This window comes from Saccopteryx leptura, chromosome 4 (assembly GCF_036850995.1).
Source record: "Saccopteryx leptura isolate mSacLep1 chromosome 4, mSacLep1_pri_phased_curated, whole genome shotgun sequence".
Lineage (NCBI taxonomy): Eukaryota > Metazoa > Chordata > Mammalia > Chiroptera > Emballonuridae > Saccopteryx > Saccopteryx leptura.
Window position 1 is genome coordinate 90,703,210 of NC_089506.1, and position 15,695 is coordinate 90,718,904.

The window sequence follows — 15,695 nt, forward strand, 5'->3', positions numbered from 1 at the left end:
TTCTCCAATTTTAGCAATCATCCTCAAAGTCAGTGTAGCCAGAATCCCTTATCCTCTATACCCGATCACCTTCCATATCTAATCTCATCCTCTACCATCTCCCAAGCGGTGTCTGACCACCCTAGCCTGCCTTCAGCAAGATCCTGTTAGGTTAATTTAGCCAAAACTCCTCTTCACCCCTCATGTGTCCTCTTAGCAACTTTCCATCCACTGTGACCCTACTGCTTCTTGACTCAAAATTCTTAATTTTTCTTGTATTTGGAGTTGAATCAATTTCTCTTCATCACAGCAAGGCCCCATTGCAGTGGTCTCTACATATCGTGATAGTCTCTCTGACTACTGCCTTGCCATTCTTTAAATGTCATATCTTTTTTCTTTAACAGCAACAGTTAGATATGGACTTAGAAAAGTGACACAAGCTTCTGTCCCTATAACATAAATATGTCGAATCACAGTGAAGTGAGACTCATGATATCATGGCATGTGGTGAAATAATTGTCTTACTTTTGCACAAATCCTTTAGGTGGTTCCAAGGTAGCTGTATCAGTTTATGGCTAAATTCAAGGCAAAGAAGGTGTTGGAAACTCCAGGAGAGAAATCTGCTGCTGCTTCTCATAGGGAACCCCATTGGGTCTTTGACTAATCTCCAGAAAGTCCTGGAAGAGTTGTTCAAAAGAGCTGTACAAGAAAGCTTTTGGATTGCTGGGGCTAGAACAGATGTGAAACTTAAACTTAAATACCATACATAGGTGAAGAAGATAGGAGAATATATTCCACCTGAGCGTGACCCATACTGAAAGCATCATTTCATCACCCATTTCTATCAATAGCTAATTCACATGGAAAATCAAATGTGTGAACTGTATAGACTGCAATAATAAAGCCCCAGGATGAATGGCTAGGAGAAAGCAAATGATGAAGCTGTACAAAGCCCTGCAAATATCTGGGACTGATTCAAAGAGCTGGAAGCTATATTAGCTAGAGCACATCCTGTCTCCTTACCAGCAATCAGTGCAGGAAAGCTGGTAGCTGTGGTTATTCCTACTTGTGTCTGAGCCCTGGGAATCTGTGGCTTGATAGAGTGCACTGATTTGGAAGTCATGCATCTCCGAGATTAGAAAAAACCCAGGAACCAACCAAACCTGAACAGCCAAGAAGAGGTGAAAGAAGATAGCATGATTGGATGTAAGCACATTTGACAACTCACTTTCCAACCATCCAACTATTAATAATTGCAGTTCTTCAACTAGAGGTGAAATGCAGAAAAAAAGTGCTGCTCTGAGTCACTTTGTTTTATCCTAGGCTAAGGCAAATGTAATTTAAAGTGGCATTTCTTCCTTTGTCATAAAATAAGGTCCTTCTGTCTGTTACTAGTAGTCTATCAGTGTCTATTTCTTGATTTTATGAATATATTATGGTTATGAAAGAGGCTATTGTTGGGGAAGGCTGGGTTGAGAATACATACGAACTCCTTTGCAATTTCTTGTGGGTCCTACATAAAAAAATTTTATTTTTAATCAACCAAAACAAAAGTAAAAGATCCTTCTGTATGAGAATTTATCTCAAACTGTCCCCAGTAACCTTAGTTAGAATAAGATTATCTACATTATCAGCAGAGGAAGTGGTCCTTTCTCTCTCCTTGTTTCAGGGGATGTCCACTTTACTCATCGCTCCAGATGGTAGCATAAGAGGTGTGAAGAGTAGTTTCAGTCCGTGCAGGTGCAGCATTAGGGTAGAAGTGGGTTAGGCCTTCTGTGTGTTTGTCATTTGTGGGGAATGAAATTCAGAGCCCATGGTTTATGAGAGGGTGGCACAGGTGGGCCCAGGCTGAGAATCTCTGAGTACCCTATTTATGTCCCATGCCTGAAGGTGATTCCTGGACAGGCCCCAGACTGGCATCCTTCCCCAGGATCAAGGGGAGAGGGGAAGCCAACTTGCCAGGTCTTCTACTCCTCCATTTATATCCCTGTCCTCCCCACCCTGCCACTCCCTCGGCCATCATCCCACACACACCAGCTACACGAAACCAGCCCAGCCCTTACTGGTTCACCCATCCACCCAGATGTGGACTAGAGAGCTTTCTTCTTTGAACTGGGTAACGCAGATGGATTTTGTTATTCCCATTACTCCAGTCCTACCCCTAACCTATGGTCAACACCTTCTCCAGTTTGTCACCAGGCCAAAGCAAGGTCCAGTTATTACTAAAGAGTCTAACTGTACCTTTATTTTTTGTTTAAATTTGGCCTATCTTGTTTATGATTGCTCCGTTTGAAATAACCGTATCACAGCTGCATGGGAACACTTGTTATACAAAACCAGTTCATAATGGAACCACGCAGAAACTTCATTTCTCTAATGACCTTTTCTCCTTTCTTTCCTCTTGATTCAAACTGGCCTTGTGCAGTCCAATAGCACCATGGCTCACTTGCCTCCCCCATCCCTTGTATAGTCTATTCTCTTAATCATTAAGCCATTAGAATACCGAATTTTGGTCAGCATCAAACTGTCTTAAGAATAAAGCCTCAGGGACCTTGGCCAGTTGGCTCAGTGGTTAAGCATCGGCCTAGCATGTGGAAGTCCTAGGTTCAATTCCCAGTCAAGGCACACAGGAGAAGTGCCCATCTGCTTCTCCACTCCCCTCTCTCTCTGTTTCTCTCTCTTCTCCCCCGCCCCCCGCAGCCATGGCTTGATTAGAGCGAGTTGACCCCAGGCACTGAAGATGGCTCCATGGCCTCTGCCTTAGATGCTAAAAAATGGCTCCAGTTGCAGCAGAGCAAGGGTCCCAGATGGGTGGAACATCGCCTCCTAGGGGGCTTGCTGGGTGGATCCCGGTCAGTGTGCATGCAAGAGTCAGTCTCTGCCTCCCCTCCTCTCACTAAAAAATTTAAAAAATAAAATAAAAATAAAGCCTGAGGTTTGCTGACCATGAGAACAATGTTTAGGTCAAACTAAAACTAACGTTTAAAAAATAGTTATTGAATTTATTAGGGTGACATTGATTAATGAAATCATATAGACTTCAGATACACAACTCTACAATATATCATCTGCATATTTCATTGTGTGTTCACCACCCCAAGTCAAGTCTCCTTCCATCACCATCTATCCCCCTCTACCCTCTTGAATTTACCTGAGTTTCAGCCCATTGCTCATTAAAGCAGGCCCTATGGACAGAATCGTCACAAAACCAGACAGAACAATACCATGGCTGACATCAGGACCTGATACCACAATCAACTACTCCCTACCCTGGCCCCAACCAATCAGCAGAGCCCATGACCGCAACACCCTTAGTCACCATGATTAATCATTTTTTCCATATATAATCTATCCCTATGTGGGCTGTCGAGGAGCCAGGTTTTAGAATATTAGCTCACCTGTGTCTCCAGGCTTGATGCCATTTCCTTAAATAAACATCTACTTTCTTTGCCACAAACTCCTGTACACGTTTTATTGGGGTTTGATGCATGCAGGTAAATGAACCCCGCTAGTTCAGTAACCGTAATGTAGGTGGAAGAAAGTATGAACACTGTACTTCAGCCAGTTTAGACACTGTTCATGAGTCTCCAGAAATATGAGAAAGAGATTAATAGGAGAGGTAAGGGTCCTTATCTCCATATGCTGCCGACTCCCCAATATATCTACAGCTCTGAGTAAAACACAGAGAGAGAGCATCATGAACTATGCTGGCCAAGTCAGTTCTTCACAGTAACAGTGGTATTAGGAGGTGTTGGGTGAGTATAAGGAATGAAAAAACAGAGATGATATGAGATGTGAGGAGATTGAAGAAGGCAAAAAATAAGAAACAAAAAGGAAATGTAGACATAATATTAAGTTAAACCATGTGAAATAGCAGTTTATGTAGTTCAAAAGTGGAATATTGCAATTTTATACTTTGGCCTAATTTAAAAAATTCTTGGTGATTTCTCTTAAGATATACTTCAAGAAATAAATAAGCTATGTCATGTCATTGACTCATTTATTGTGATGGAGGAAGAAATTTTCTTCTACCCTCAAGATTCTTTTGGCTGGTCTAAATTAAATAGACATGAGACAGATTAACAGGAAAAAATAATCAAATTTAATATGTACATACGTATGGGAACGTCACATACATAAGAGAGTCACAGACTCCGTGCATGAGAGGTTCAGAGATAGAAAGGAGGAGTGAGATATACCAGACATTCTGAGCTAGGAATGGGGTGATGCACCTTGGAAGTGTCTAAGGAGTATTGCAACATGATTGAAAGAGCTGATGTTTAGTAAACAAAAGTTTTCCCCGCCATATAGATAGGTCAAAGAGGTTACAGTATTTATTTTTTTATTTTTTTAATTTAATTTACTGTGTTTACATAGATTCTAGTGTTGCCCCGATTGCATCCTCCCTCCCCCCGTATTCCCCTCAAAATCTCCCTTGCACCCCTCCCAACAGCTCCATCCCTACTTCCCATCTGGTTAAATTCTGTTCCTCAGTTCACATTGTTCCTTGGATTCCTCAAATGAGTTAGGTCATGTGATTTTTTTTTTTCTCTGCCTGGCTTATTTCACTTAACATAATACTTTTCAGGTCCATCCATGTTGTGGCAAAAGGTAATATTTCCTTCTTTTTCATGGCCCGTAGTATTTCATTGTATATATGTACCACTGCTTTTTAATCCACTCGTCCACTAACAGACACTTGGGCTGTTTCCAGATCTCCGCTATTGTGAACAATGCTGCCATAAACATGGAGGTGCATTTCTTTTATTGAATCAGTGATATGGTGTTCTTGGGATATATTCCTAAAAGTGGGATGCCTGGGTCAAAAGGCAGTTCCATTTTTAATTTTTTGAGGAATCTCCATACTGTTTTCCACAGTGGCTGCACCAGTCTGCATTCCCACCAGCAGTGCAGGAGGGTTTCCCTTTCTCCACATCCTCACCAGCATCTATCCTGTATTGTTTTGTTGATGAGCGCCATTCTGACTAGTGTGAGGTGGTATCTCATTGTGGTTTTAATTTGCATTTCTCTAATGATTAGTGATGTTGAACATTTTTTCATCTATCTGTATGTCCTCTTTGGAGAAGTGCCTATACATTTCTTTTGCCTGTTTTTTTATTGGATTGTTTGTCTTCCTGGTGTTGAGTTTTACAAATTCTTCATAAGTTTTAGTTATTAACCCCTTATAAGACGTAATGTCAAATATGTTCTCCCATTGTGTGGTTTGTCTTTTTTTTTTCTTTTTTTTTTTCTTTTATTTATTCATTTTAGAGAGGAGAGAGAAAGGGGGAGAGAGAGACAGAGAGGGAGAGAGAGAGAGGAGAGAGACAGAGAGAGAAGGTGGGGAGGAGCTGGAAGCATCAACTCCTATATGTGCCTTGACCAGGCAAGCCCAGGGTTTCGAACTGGCGACCTCAGCATTTCCAGGTCGACGCTTTATCCACTGCGCCACCACAGGTCAGGCATGGTGGTTTGTCTTTTTATTCTGTTCATATTGTCTTTAGCTGTACAAAAGCTTTTAGTTTGATATAGTCCATTTGTTTACCCTGTCTTTTATTTCACTTCCCTGTGGAGATAAATTGGCAAATATATTGCTGCGAGAGATGTTGGAGAGCTTACTGCCTATGTTTTCTTCTAAGATGCTTATGGTTTCATGGCTTATATTTAAGTCTTTTATCCATTTAGAGTTTATTTTTGTGAATAGTGTAAGTTGGTGGTCTAGTTTCATTTTTTTGCACGTAGATGTCCAATTTTTCCAACACCATTTGTTAAAGAGACTGTCATTATTCCATTGTATGCGCTTAACTCCTTTGTCAAATGTCAATTGTCCATAAATATGTGGTTTTATTTCCAGGTTCTCTGTTTTGTTCCATTGATCTATATGCCTGTTCTTATGCCAGTACCAGGCTGTTTTGAGTACAATGGCCTTGTAGTATAACTTGATATCAGAAAGTGTGATACCTCTCACTTAATTCTTCTTTTTCAAGATTGCTGAGCCTATTTGTGTTCTTTTTTGGTTCCATATAAATTTTTGGAATATGTGTTCTATATCTTTGAAGTAAGTCATTGGTATTTTAATTAGTATTGCATTGAATTTATAAATTGCTTTGGGTAGTATAGACATTTTGATGATGTTTATTCTTCCTAACCATGAGCATGATATATGCTTCCACTTGTTTGTATCTTCCTTGATTTCCTTTATCAATGTTTTATAATTTTCCAAGTACAAGTCTTTAACCTCCTTCATTAAATTCACTTCTAGGTACTTTATTTTTGTTGTTGTTGCAATATTAAAGGAGATTGTTTCCTTAATTTCTCTTTCTGACAGTTCATTGTTGGTGTATAAAAATGCTTCTGATTTCTGTGTATTAATTTTATACCCTGCCATCTTGCTGAATTCATTTATCAGGACCATAGTTTTTTGACTGAGACTTTAGTGTTTTCTATATACAATATCATATCATCTGCAAATAATGATAGTTTTACTTCTTCTTTTCCAATTTGGATGCCTTTTATTTATTCTTCTTGTCTGATTGCTGTGGCTAGGACTTCCAGGACTATGTTGAATAAGAGTGGTGAAAGGGGGCACCCCTGCCTTGTTCCTGATCTTAGGGGGATTGCTTTTCATTTTTGCCCATTAATTATGATGTTGGCTATGGGTTTTTCATAAATTGATTTTATCATGGTGAGGTATGTTCCCTGTATTCCCACTTTGCTTAGAGTTTTCATCATAAATGGGTGCTGGATTTTATCAAATGTTATTCTGCATTTATTGAAATTATCATGTTGTTTTTCTCCTTCTTTTTGTTAATGTGATAAATCACATTGATTGATTTGTGAATATTGTACCATCCTTGCCTCCCCAGAATAAATCCCACTTGATTATAATTTATGATTTTATTTCATGTATTGCTGGTCCAGTTTGCTAAGATTTTGTTGCAGATTTTAGCATCTAAATTCATCAGGGAAATTGGCCTATAATTTTCTTTTTTTGTGTTGTCTTTGCCTGGTTTTGGAATCAGAATTATGCTCGCCTCATAAAAGGAGCTTGGAAGTCTTCCTTCCTCTTGAATTTTTTGAAATAGTTTGAGAAGGATAGGAGTTAGTTCTTCTTTGAATATTTGGTAGAATTCCATTTTGAAGCCTTTGTTTTAAAGTCCATTTTGTCTAAGTATTGCTACCCTAGCTTTTTTTTATTTCCATTTGCATGAAATATTTTTTTCCATCTCTTTACCTTTATTCTATGTGCATCTTTTGTTTTGAGATGTGTCTCTTGTAGACAGCATATGTATTGGTCCTGTTTTTTTATCCATGCAGCTACCCTATGTCTTTTGATTGGATCATTTAATTCATTTACATTTAAGGTTATTATTGATATATAGTTGTTTATTGCCATTTTATTATTTAAAGCTATCTTCCTCTTTTAGTATATTCTTTCCCCCCTTTGTTCTGTTTACAACAAGCCCCTTAACATTTCTTGCAGCCTTGGTTTGGTTGTAATAAATTCCTTGAGTTGTTTGGTTTTTTTTGTCTGGGAAGCTTTTTATTTCTCCTTCAATTTTAAACAATAGCCTTGCTATTAAAGTAGTCTTGGTTGTAGCGTCTTGTTCTGCATTACTTTGAATATTTCCTGCCATTCCCTTTTGGCCTCAAGTGTTTCTGTTGAGAAGTCAGATGTCATCCTTATGGGGGCTCTTTTGTAGGTGATAGTCTTTTTTTCTCTAGCAGCTTTTAATATTTCCTCTTTATCTTTTAGCTTTGGTATTTTAATTATGATGTGTCTTGGTGTAGATTTCTTTGGGTTTCTCTTTCATGAAATTTTCTGTGATTCTTTAACTTGTGTGACTTTTTTCTGCATCAATTTAGGGAAGTGTTCAGCTATGATTTGATTGAACAAGGTCTCTATCCCTTGTTCTTTCTTTTCTTCTTCAGGAACTCCTATGATGTGAATGTTATTTCTCTTCATGTTGTCACAGAGCTCTCTTACAGTTCCCTAGAATTTTTGAATCTTTTTTCTTTTTGCTGCTCTGCTTTCATGTCTTCATTTATCTTGTCCTCTAACTTGCTGATTCAATCCTCAGCTTCATCCATCCTGCTTTTAAATCTTTCCATTGTGGTCTTTATTTCTGATATTGTATTTGTCATTTCTGACTGATTCTTTTTTATTATTTCAATGTCCTTTTTTATATTTGCTATCTCTTTATTCAGGTGCTTGTTATGTCCATCTATTGCTGTTCTTAGATTTTTGAGCATCCTAACAATCATTTTAAACTCTGCATCTGGTAATTTGTTTATATCTGACTCATTCAAGTCCTTTTTTGGTGATTTCTCTTGATTCATTTGGTTTGAATTTCCCCCTCTTCCCATTCTATCTGTGTTTAAGAAGGGTGTGGCCACAGGAGTCCAATAGTGTGGCCTCTGTGTTCCCTAGGTGTGGTTTGTCTGCAGTCCCACCAACCCCTCTGCCGCTGCCTCCCGTGTTCGAATATGGGTGCCAGTGTCAGCCACTGCAGTAGTCACTGTGGTTTCTGCCTCTCCTCCATGGGTGGGGCTGTGTTCACATGCCCAGGCTACAAGCCCTGGGGGGCCTCGGCCTTCGCCATGCCCCTTCTGGTGGGGCTGCGCTCCACGCTGCAGCTGCAAGTCTTGGCACTGCAGGCAGGGCTGCACACCTATGCTCAGCAGCGGGTCTCCATCGGTTTCTGGCTTTTGCCCCACCCCCAATGGTGGGCTGCACTCCCATGCCCTGCCACAAGCCCCAGCTCCCAGGAGAGGCTGTGAGCTCCTGCTCAGCTGCAGCTCTTTGCTGGTTCTCCGGCTTTCACCTGGCTTTCACCTTGCCCTTGCAGGCTGGATTGCAGACAGGACAGCTCTTGCTCACCTAGCACACAGCCAGGTCGAACTGCTTTCATGCCAAAAAGGTTATTTATTTATTTTTTAATTAATTTATTGTGTTTACATAGATTCTAATGTTACTTGTGTTCCCCAGTACATCCCCCCTGTCTCCCTCCCGATAATGCCCTCACCCCTTCCCTCCAGGATTTGCTTTTCTACTTTGGTGTTATCCTATCATCCTATCATCCTCTTTCCCTCTGTCCACTTTCTTTCTGGATCTTTTGATCCTGCTTCTGTCTCTATTTTGCTCCTCAGTTCATATTGTTCATCGGATTCCTCATATGAGTGAGGTCATATGATATTTTCCTTTCCCAAAATGGTTATTTCTAATAATTTCTTTTATTATTGGAAAGGCCCCTAATTCAAGTTCCTCTAGGTAGTTTAAGGGAGAGATTGAAGCTTCTCCTGAGCCAGGAGATAAAGTTGCCTGTAGCTCAAAACAGTCCTCATACCACACAGGTGCATCTTGGGGTGGCTCATTCTGAACCCCCACATTAATTGTTCATTTAACAATAATTTATTGATCTTCTACTGTGTGCCAGGTACAGTTCCAGGTGCTGATATTCAACAGTGAGCAAAATAGTAAAAAATCTCTGCCCTCACAGGGTTGACATTCTGGTAGAAATAAACAATAAACAAATTATGTATAGAGATAGATAAATGATAGATAGATAGATATGCATATAGATATACATATAGACACACACATATACACAAAACATTGAATATATAGTATGTTAGTGATATTGTATATACTTGTAGTAATATTATTTTTAAGATTCTATATGCTAATATGTATAGATGTGTATATATGTATATTTAGTCAAATAATAATGTTTTCTATGAAGAAAAAATAAATAAGAAAAGAAGATACAGAGTTATACAATTGTATACAATTGTAAATCAGGTCATTAAGAAAGTCTTCATCAATAAGTTGACCACTGAGCAAAGAATAAAGGAGATGAAGTAACCATGAGGATATCTGGAAAAATTTCCAGGAAGAGGAAACAGCCAAACATCAAGGTGACTCAAATGAAATAAGCATAGGGGGGAGGAACAGGAAGTGTCAAAGAAGTCATGGAGCCCTATCATACAGGGCATTTGAAGCTTTTGTCTTTTACCCTGAGTGACAAGGAAGCCACTGTAGTATTTTAAAACTATGCTCTAATATATATTTTAAAAGAATTTCTCCTAAGCAGCTTTAAAAGCTTATAAGAAGCTAATGGCAGAACTGGAAGAGAAGGTTCTGGCTGGAAGTACCCATGTTTACATGATACATTATGAACTATTGTGTTTTAACATTAAGTGGTGCTTTTTCAGAGCATGTTCTGTGTTTATGCATGGGAGAATTTATTGGCAGGAATGTACATGTTTATTCTGAGAAGGATTTCATTTTACTCAGACAGCTCTCCCAACAAATTAGGATGATTTAAACTCATAGTGTTTTCAAACAGGTCATACTGAAATGAACACTATACTCTGTGAATCAGAATTTCTCTGTCAGGATTATACATATATATATATATATATATATATATATATATATATATATATATATGTATTGGGGTCTATTCCTTGGTGTTCTTAGGTTTACAGCATTGTGTGTAAGGTATAGTTCATCTTAAAGACTTAGGAAAGGTGGATTTCCAGATTTACTAGTCCCTGTCTCATCAGATCTACACTTTGGGGCCTGCAAGAAGAAAGAGCTGGGTCGCACAGCCAACCCTAACCAGTCACGTGGAGGACCACAGCCTCCCTTACTATCAACTGATGAACTAAGGGAATGCGGTAGAGCCAAACCCTGGGCCACGCCTGAGTAATCACAATTCCCTCTCCTTCTCAGTGTGGTGGTATAGTTGACAAGTGTCCTCTTAAAGACTAAAGTCTCTTGCCCTTTATGGAAATGAAAGGAGTACCTCACCTAAAATTTTACTTGATTTCTTGGTGAACTATCTTGAATCATACTCTCTTGAAAAGTAGCTGCATATAAATAAAAATTATGTTGACTCTTAATTTCTCAACTAAAATTCATCTGTACTTACCTCAATCCCTTATCATTTATTCTATTTGCATGATTATCACATTATATCTTTGGGACAAGTTGATATAATCTCAATTTTAGTGAAATATATGTTGTTAATGTTTTTCTTGATTATGACATTGTCATCTTTATTTAAAATATTTACATAAAAAAAGAATCACTTCTGCTGTTCTGTTGAGTGAAGGGAGAAGAGCTGAAAAGCTATAAATTCAGGGGAATTTAGGGGACCGAATAACTAATAGTGATGAAAATGGTGAGAAGCGGTCAGATTTGAGACATTTTAAGGGCTGAATAAATATGGTCTGCTGAAAGAGTAGACATGGGAAGTGAGAGAAACAGAGGATCATGGAGGACTGAAGTTTTTTGTCTAAACAATTAGAAGAATGAAAAGAGTAAAATGGATCTCCGCAGTGGAAGCAGTTAGGGGTGGGGGAAGAGGAGACAAACTATGAAGAGTTCGGTTTACAGTCTGTTAAATTTAAGATGTCTATTAGATGTCTACAGGTCATAATATGATTGCAAATCACAATTAATTTTAAACTGTGATGAAGAATAGAAAGCATTTAGTTGAGCAAAAAAGAGCAGCAGCCTGGGAAACACAGGTTCAGGAGACAACCTAAAATGAGTTCCACCCTGACAAAGGGGAGGCTGCCTTTTATAGCAAAAGTTCTCAACCGGATTCTCAATTAGGCCTGTTTCAGGTAAGTGAGGTATCCAATTTATGCAGTTCTGATTGGGCAGGGAAGGTCTCTCTGTCTATTGGTGGAAAGGTAAAAGTAGGGTTTCCCTGCAGTTGTTGACTCTGACTGTGCAAAAAGTGGGACAGTGCCAAAGACGAGAGCTCGGTCAGCTTCTTCCCGGTACACAGAGTGCCTGAGAGCCCTCTTGGCAAGTTGCTTTTACTGTTTGTGAAACGTGGACCCTCTGTTGATCATGGGCAGTTCATCTCAGCAGATTCAGTCCTTCTTGAGGTTTACATCAAATGAATTTGTCTTCTCGGGGTCCACCTGATAATAATATTCATTTTAGAGCCATAAACATTTTCATCTATTCATAATGTTTAAGTTCCCTCAAGTAATTGTTTTAATATAAATATTTTGTTGTTTAAAATTAACTTTAGTTTTATGTTAGCCCGCATGTTAACATATTTTTTTTCTCAAATGAACAGGAATTATAACTGACTGCTAAGACAGTTGTATAAGAATAAGCAAAGGTACAATTTGATCCAACTTATTTTACAAGTTAATCAAAGAATTTGGAAACCTTTGCATTAAAAATAAAAAACAAAACAAGCATAAACACGTTCTTCCATTCTGGCTAATGTTGACTTCACTTCAAAGTCATCTGTGTTGTCAATATCATGAAAATTAAAAATTATCAGTTTCACATTATCTGCATGTACATGAGACATAAAATCAGGCTTATTTGTTTTTTTAAAAAATTTGTGAACTTATATCTTGTGTTCAGTCATGCAGGACTGTAATTTGCTACTTTTAGATTTGCTTCAATTTTTAAAGTTCAGCTTATTTGCCTCTCTGGTGTCAGAACAAGTGTGTCTAGAGCAGGGGTCCCCAAACTTTTACATAGGGGGCCAGTTCTCTGTCCCTCAGACCGTTGGAGGGCCGGAGTATAAAAAAAACTATGAACAAATCCCTATGCACACTGCACATATCTTATTTTTAAGTAAAAAAATAAAATGGGAACACATACAATATTTAAAATAAAGAACAAGTAAATTTAAATGAACAAACTGACCAGTATTTCAATGGGAACTATGCTCCTCTCACTGACCACCAATGAAACAGGTGCCCCTTCCAGAAGTGTGGTGGGGGCCAGATAAATGGCCTCAGGGGGCCGCATGTGGCCCGTGGGCCATAGTTTGGGGACCCCTGGTCTAGAGTCTTCCAAAAGCACACATGTCATACTTTTTCATTTCACAGAGTCTCAGAGAAGTCAGGCCCTGAGCCCTGGGCACTCAGAACACAGGTTGTACCGACCCCCAGCCAGTGGGTCATGGTCATTACCATGACTGTGGATCAGAGACAAACGGATATGCGAAGCAGAAACAGTTATCTTAAGCATATCGTTATTTCTGTGCTTGAACTGGTTTATCTTGGGCATTCTGTCACAACTATTATTTGTTTCAACAGCCTTTAGGTAAACAGTAAAAAGATACTGGATTTCAATTAGCAGGAGAAATTCTTGGATAATGAAAGGAATGAAAAGAGAAATGAGGGAACAATGCAGATCAGGATAGAATATTGTAAAAAGAAAATAAGGAAGGAAGAAATAGAGGGAGGAAGGAAAGGAATGAATCATGTACTGCTGGGAATCCAACTTTGTATTTATTATATCCCCCCCCTTTTTTTGGCTGCCTCTCATTTCTTAACCATTATTGTAGTTTTCAGATTCTGACAATGCTGACTTTGCGATTTCTGCCTCTCTGTTTTCTGTCTCCTGTTTTTTTCTATTAATCCTCAGAGAGCTTTGAAACAGATAGGCGTGCTTATAACTCTAAATACTATGTATAATTTTTTTTTTTTTTAGTGAGAGAAAGAGAGACAGGAAGAGAGAGAGATGAGAAGCATCAACTCGTTGTTGCAGCACTTTAGTTGTTCACTGATTGCTTCTCACAAGTGCCTTGACCACGGGATTCTAGCTGAGCCAGTGTCCCCTTGCTCAAGCCAGTGACCTTGGGTTCAAGCCAGCAGCCTTAGGGCTCAAATCAGAGACCATGGGATTATGTTCGATGATCCTATGCTCAAGCTAGTGAGCCCGCGCTGAAGCCCTTGACTTAATGGTTTTGTACCTGGGTCCACTGTGTCATAGGCTGACACTCTACTGCACTGCCATGGTCAGACTAAACATATTTTGGTCTAAGTAAAATGTCAGAGTGTGTAGCCAATTATATAAATCATAGCATACTCGATTTTAACCTGAGACTTACTTACCAGGCATTCCTTCCCAACGCCTTCTAAAGAAAAAACAGATTTCTCCTAGTCATCAAGAACTACAATAAATCTGCAATCTTATGCTTGGTCTGCTAAATGAAAGTATAAAATGTTTGCATTGGGAAGGCTGCAGACTGATAATTTTAAATTAAATTATCCAGATAATTGCACAATTCTTCAGATCATTATGCTATTAGCAACTTAAACTAAAAATACATAGACCAAGCTAAAGGCTTGTCTCAACATCAGCTTTTTATTCTGCTTAGGTGCAACCATTGAGCTTTCCTATTAGACTTACTAGATTTAAAAGAAAAGTAAGCAAGCAAAAAAAATAATAAAACAACAAGAAAGAAGAAGGAAAGATGAGTGATTTGATCATCACAAACCCTAGAGTCCTGTTAAAAAGTATTTGTACTTTAAAAAATCTTTTTTGCTGAAAGCTTTTTCAAGAGAAATAAATTATACTGACTCTATATAAATAAAAGCAGAAAGAGCAAAAACGAACACGAACATATATTACCAATGCCATTCATCAAATATAGTTGACACTTCAATCTAATCCTGCAAATGAAAACACAGAAGTTTATAGAGTTATAGGAAGTAAGCAATTTAAACATAGCAGGGCACAAGGTCATCTAACAACGCAAGTAGGAAGATGTTCCCTTTCCTTTTCTCTCTTTCATTCCTTTGAACCTCTCAAATGCTGATTGATATCCATCTTCCTCACAGGGTGAAGTGATCTTCAGATCCGATCATTAATAATAGCCGTCCAAATGTTCTTTAACAAGTCCACTTTTCTCTAATGTCATAAAATAAAAGGACATTTCATGCATTTCATACTACCATTATGGTGCAAGGTTTCTCTTTCCATAATAAAGTAATACATTTCTTAACTAATTAGTTCATTAACTTTAAATGTGATTCTCAGTTAAAAAACTCTTTGAGATAGTTAATCTTCCTTAAAAGTATGTGAGGTTGTAAAAAACAGTTGTCAGAGCATTGTCACCACCAATCACCAATGGTTTAAAGGGGCGAGGCGTCACAGGGCTGTGAAAACATGTCTCGTTTGTTTTTGGAAGCAAACCTCCAAGGCTGTTTTATAGCCAGAAATCTCATCCATGTCACGCGGATGCTGTGGTGAACTTTACGGTTCCAATTAGGACCGGACAGATTCCAGAGCACCGCTCACACACTTTGCTGGCCCACATGTAAATACTTCACTAAAACCGCTGAACGGTGATGGAGTTCAATATTAATATCGCAAATTAGAAATGACATCTGAATGCCTACTATCCAGAAGAGTGATCAGAGCCCGTGGCAAGGCAATAATCAGGGGCTTAAGCAAGTTCCAAGCACCATGGGGAAAAAAACAAATGTGATGGAACTTGGAGACTGCAGCGGTGCATGAAGAACATACCATATTAAAGAGCGACTGCTGATTGACCTGGTGATGAAGTGGAGGATGTGGCCATATGCTTCCATAAAGGACATTTGGAAATGGCTTCGAGATGATCCCCTGAGAGCTCATGACGATTACCTGATGTATTCCCATTAATTGACAATGTAAACTTTGTAACAGTGAAATAAGCTGTCAAAATAACTGCCTGTCCTCCTGGGAGGAAAAAAATTACCTGAATAATTACCACACTCAGTCTCGTTTCCCAGCAGAAATATCAAAGGGTGATTATGATGGCTGGATCTCCCTAAAGTACTGTGGTCATTGTCTTGGAAAGAGGAATGGTTTCAACTTCTTTACTTGGGTAATTTGGATGGGAAAACGAATGTGGTAATGTGGGAATAGGAATATAAAATTATAGAAGTAAGAGATG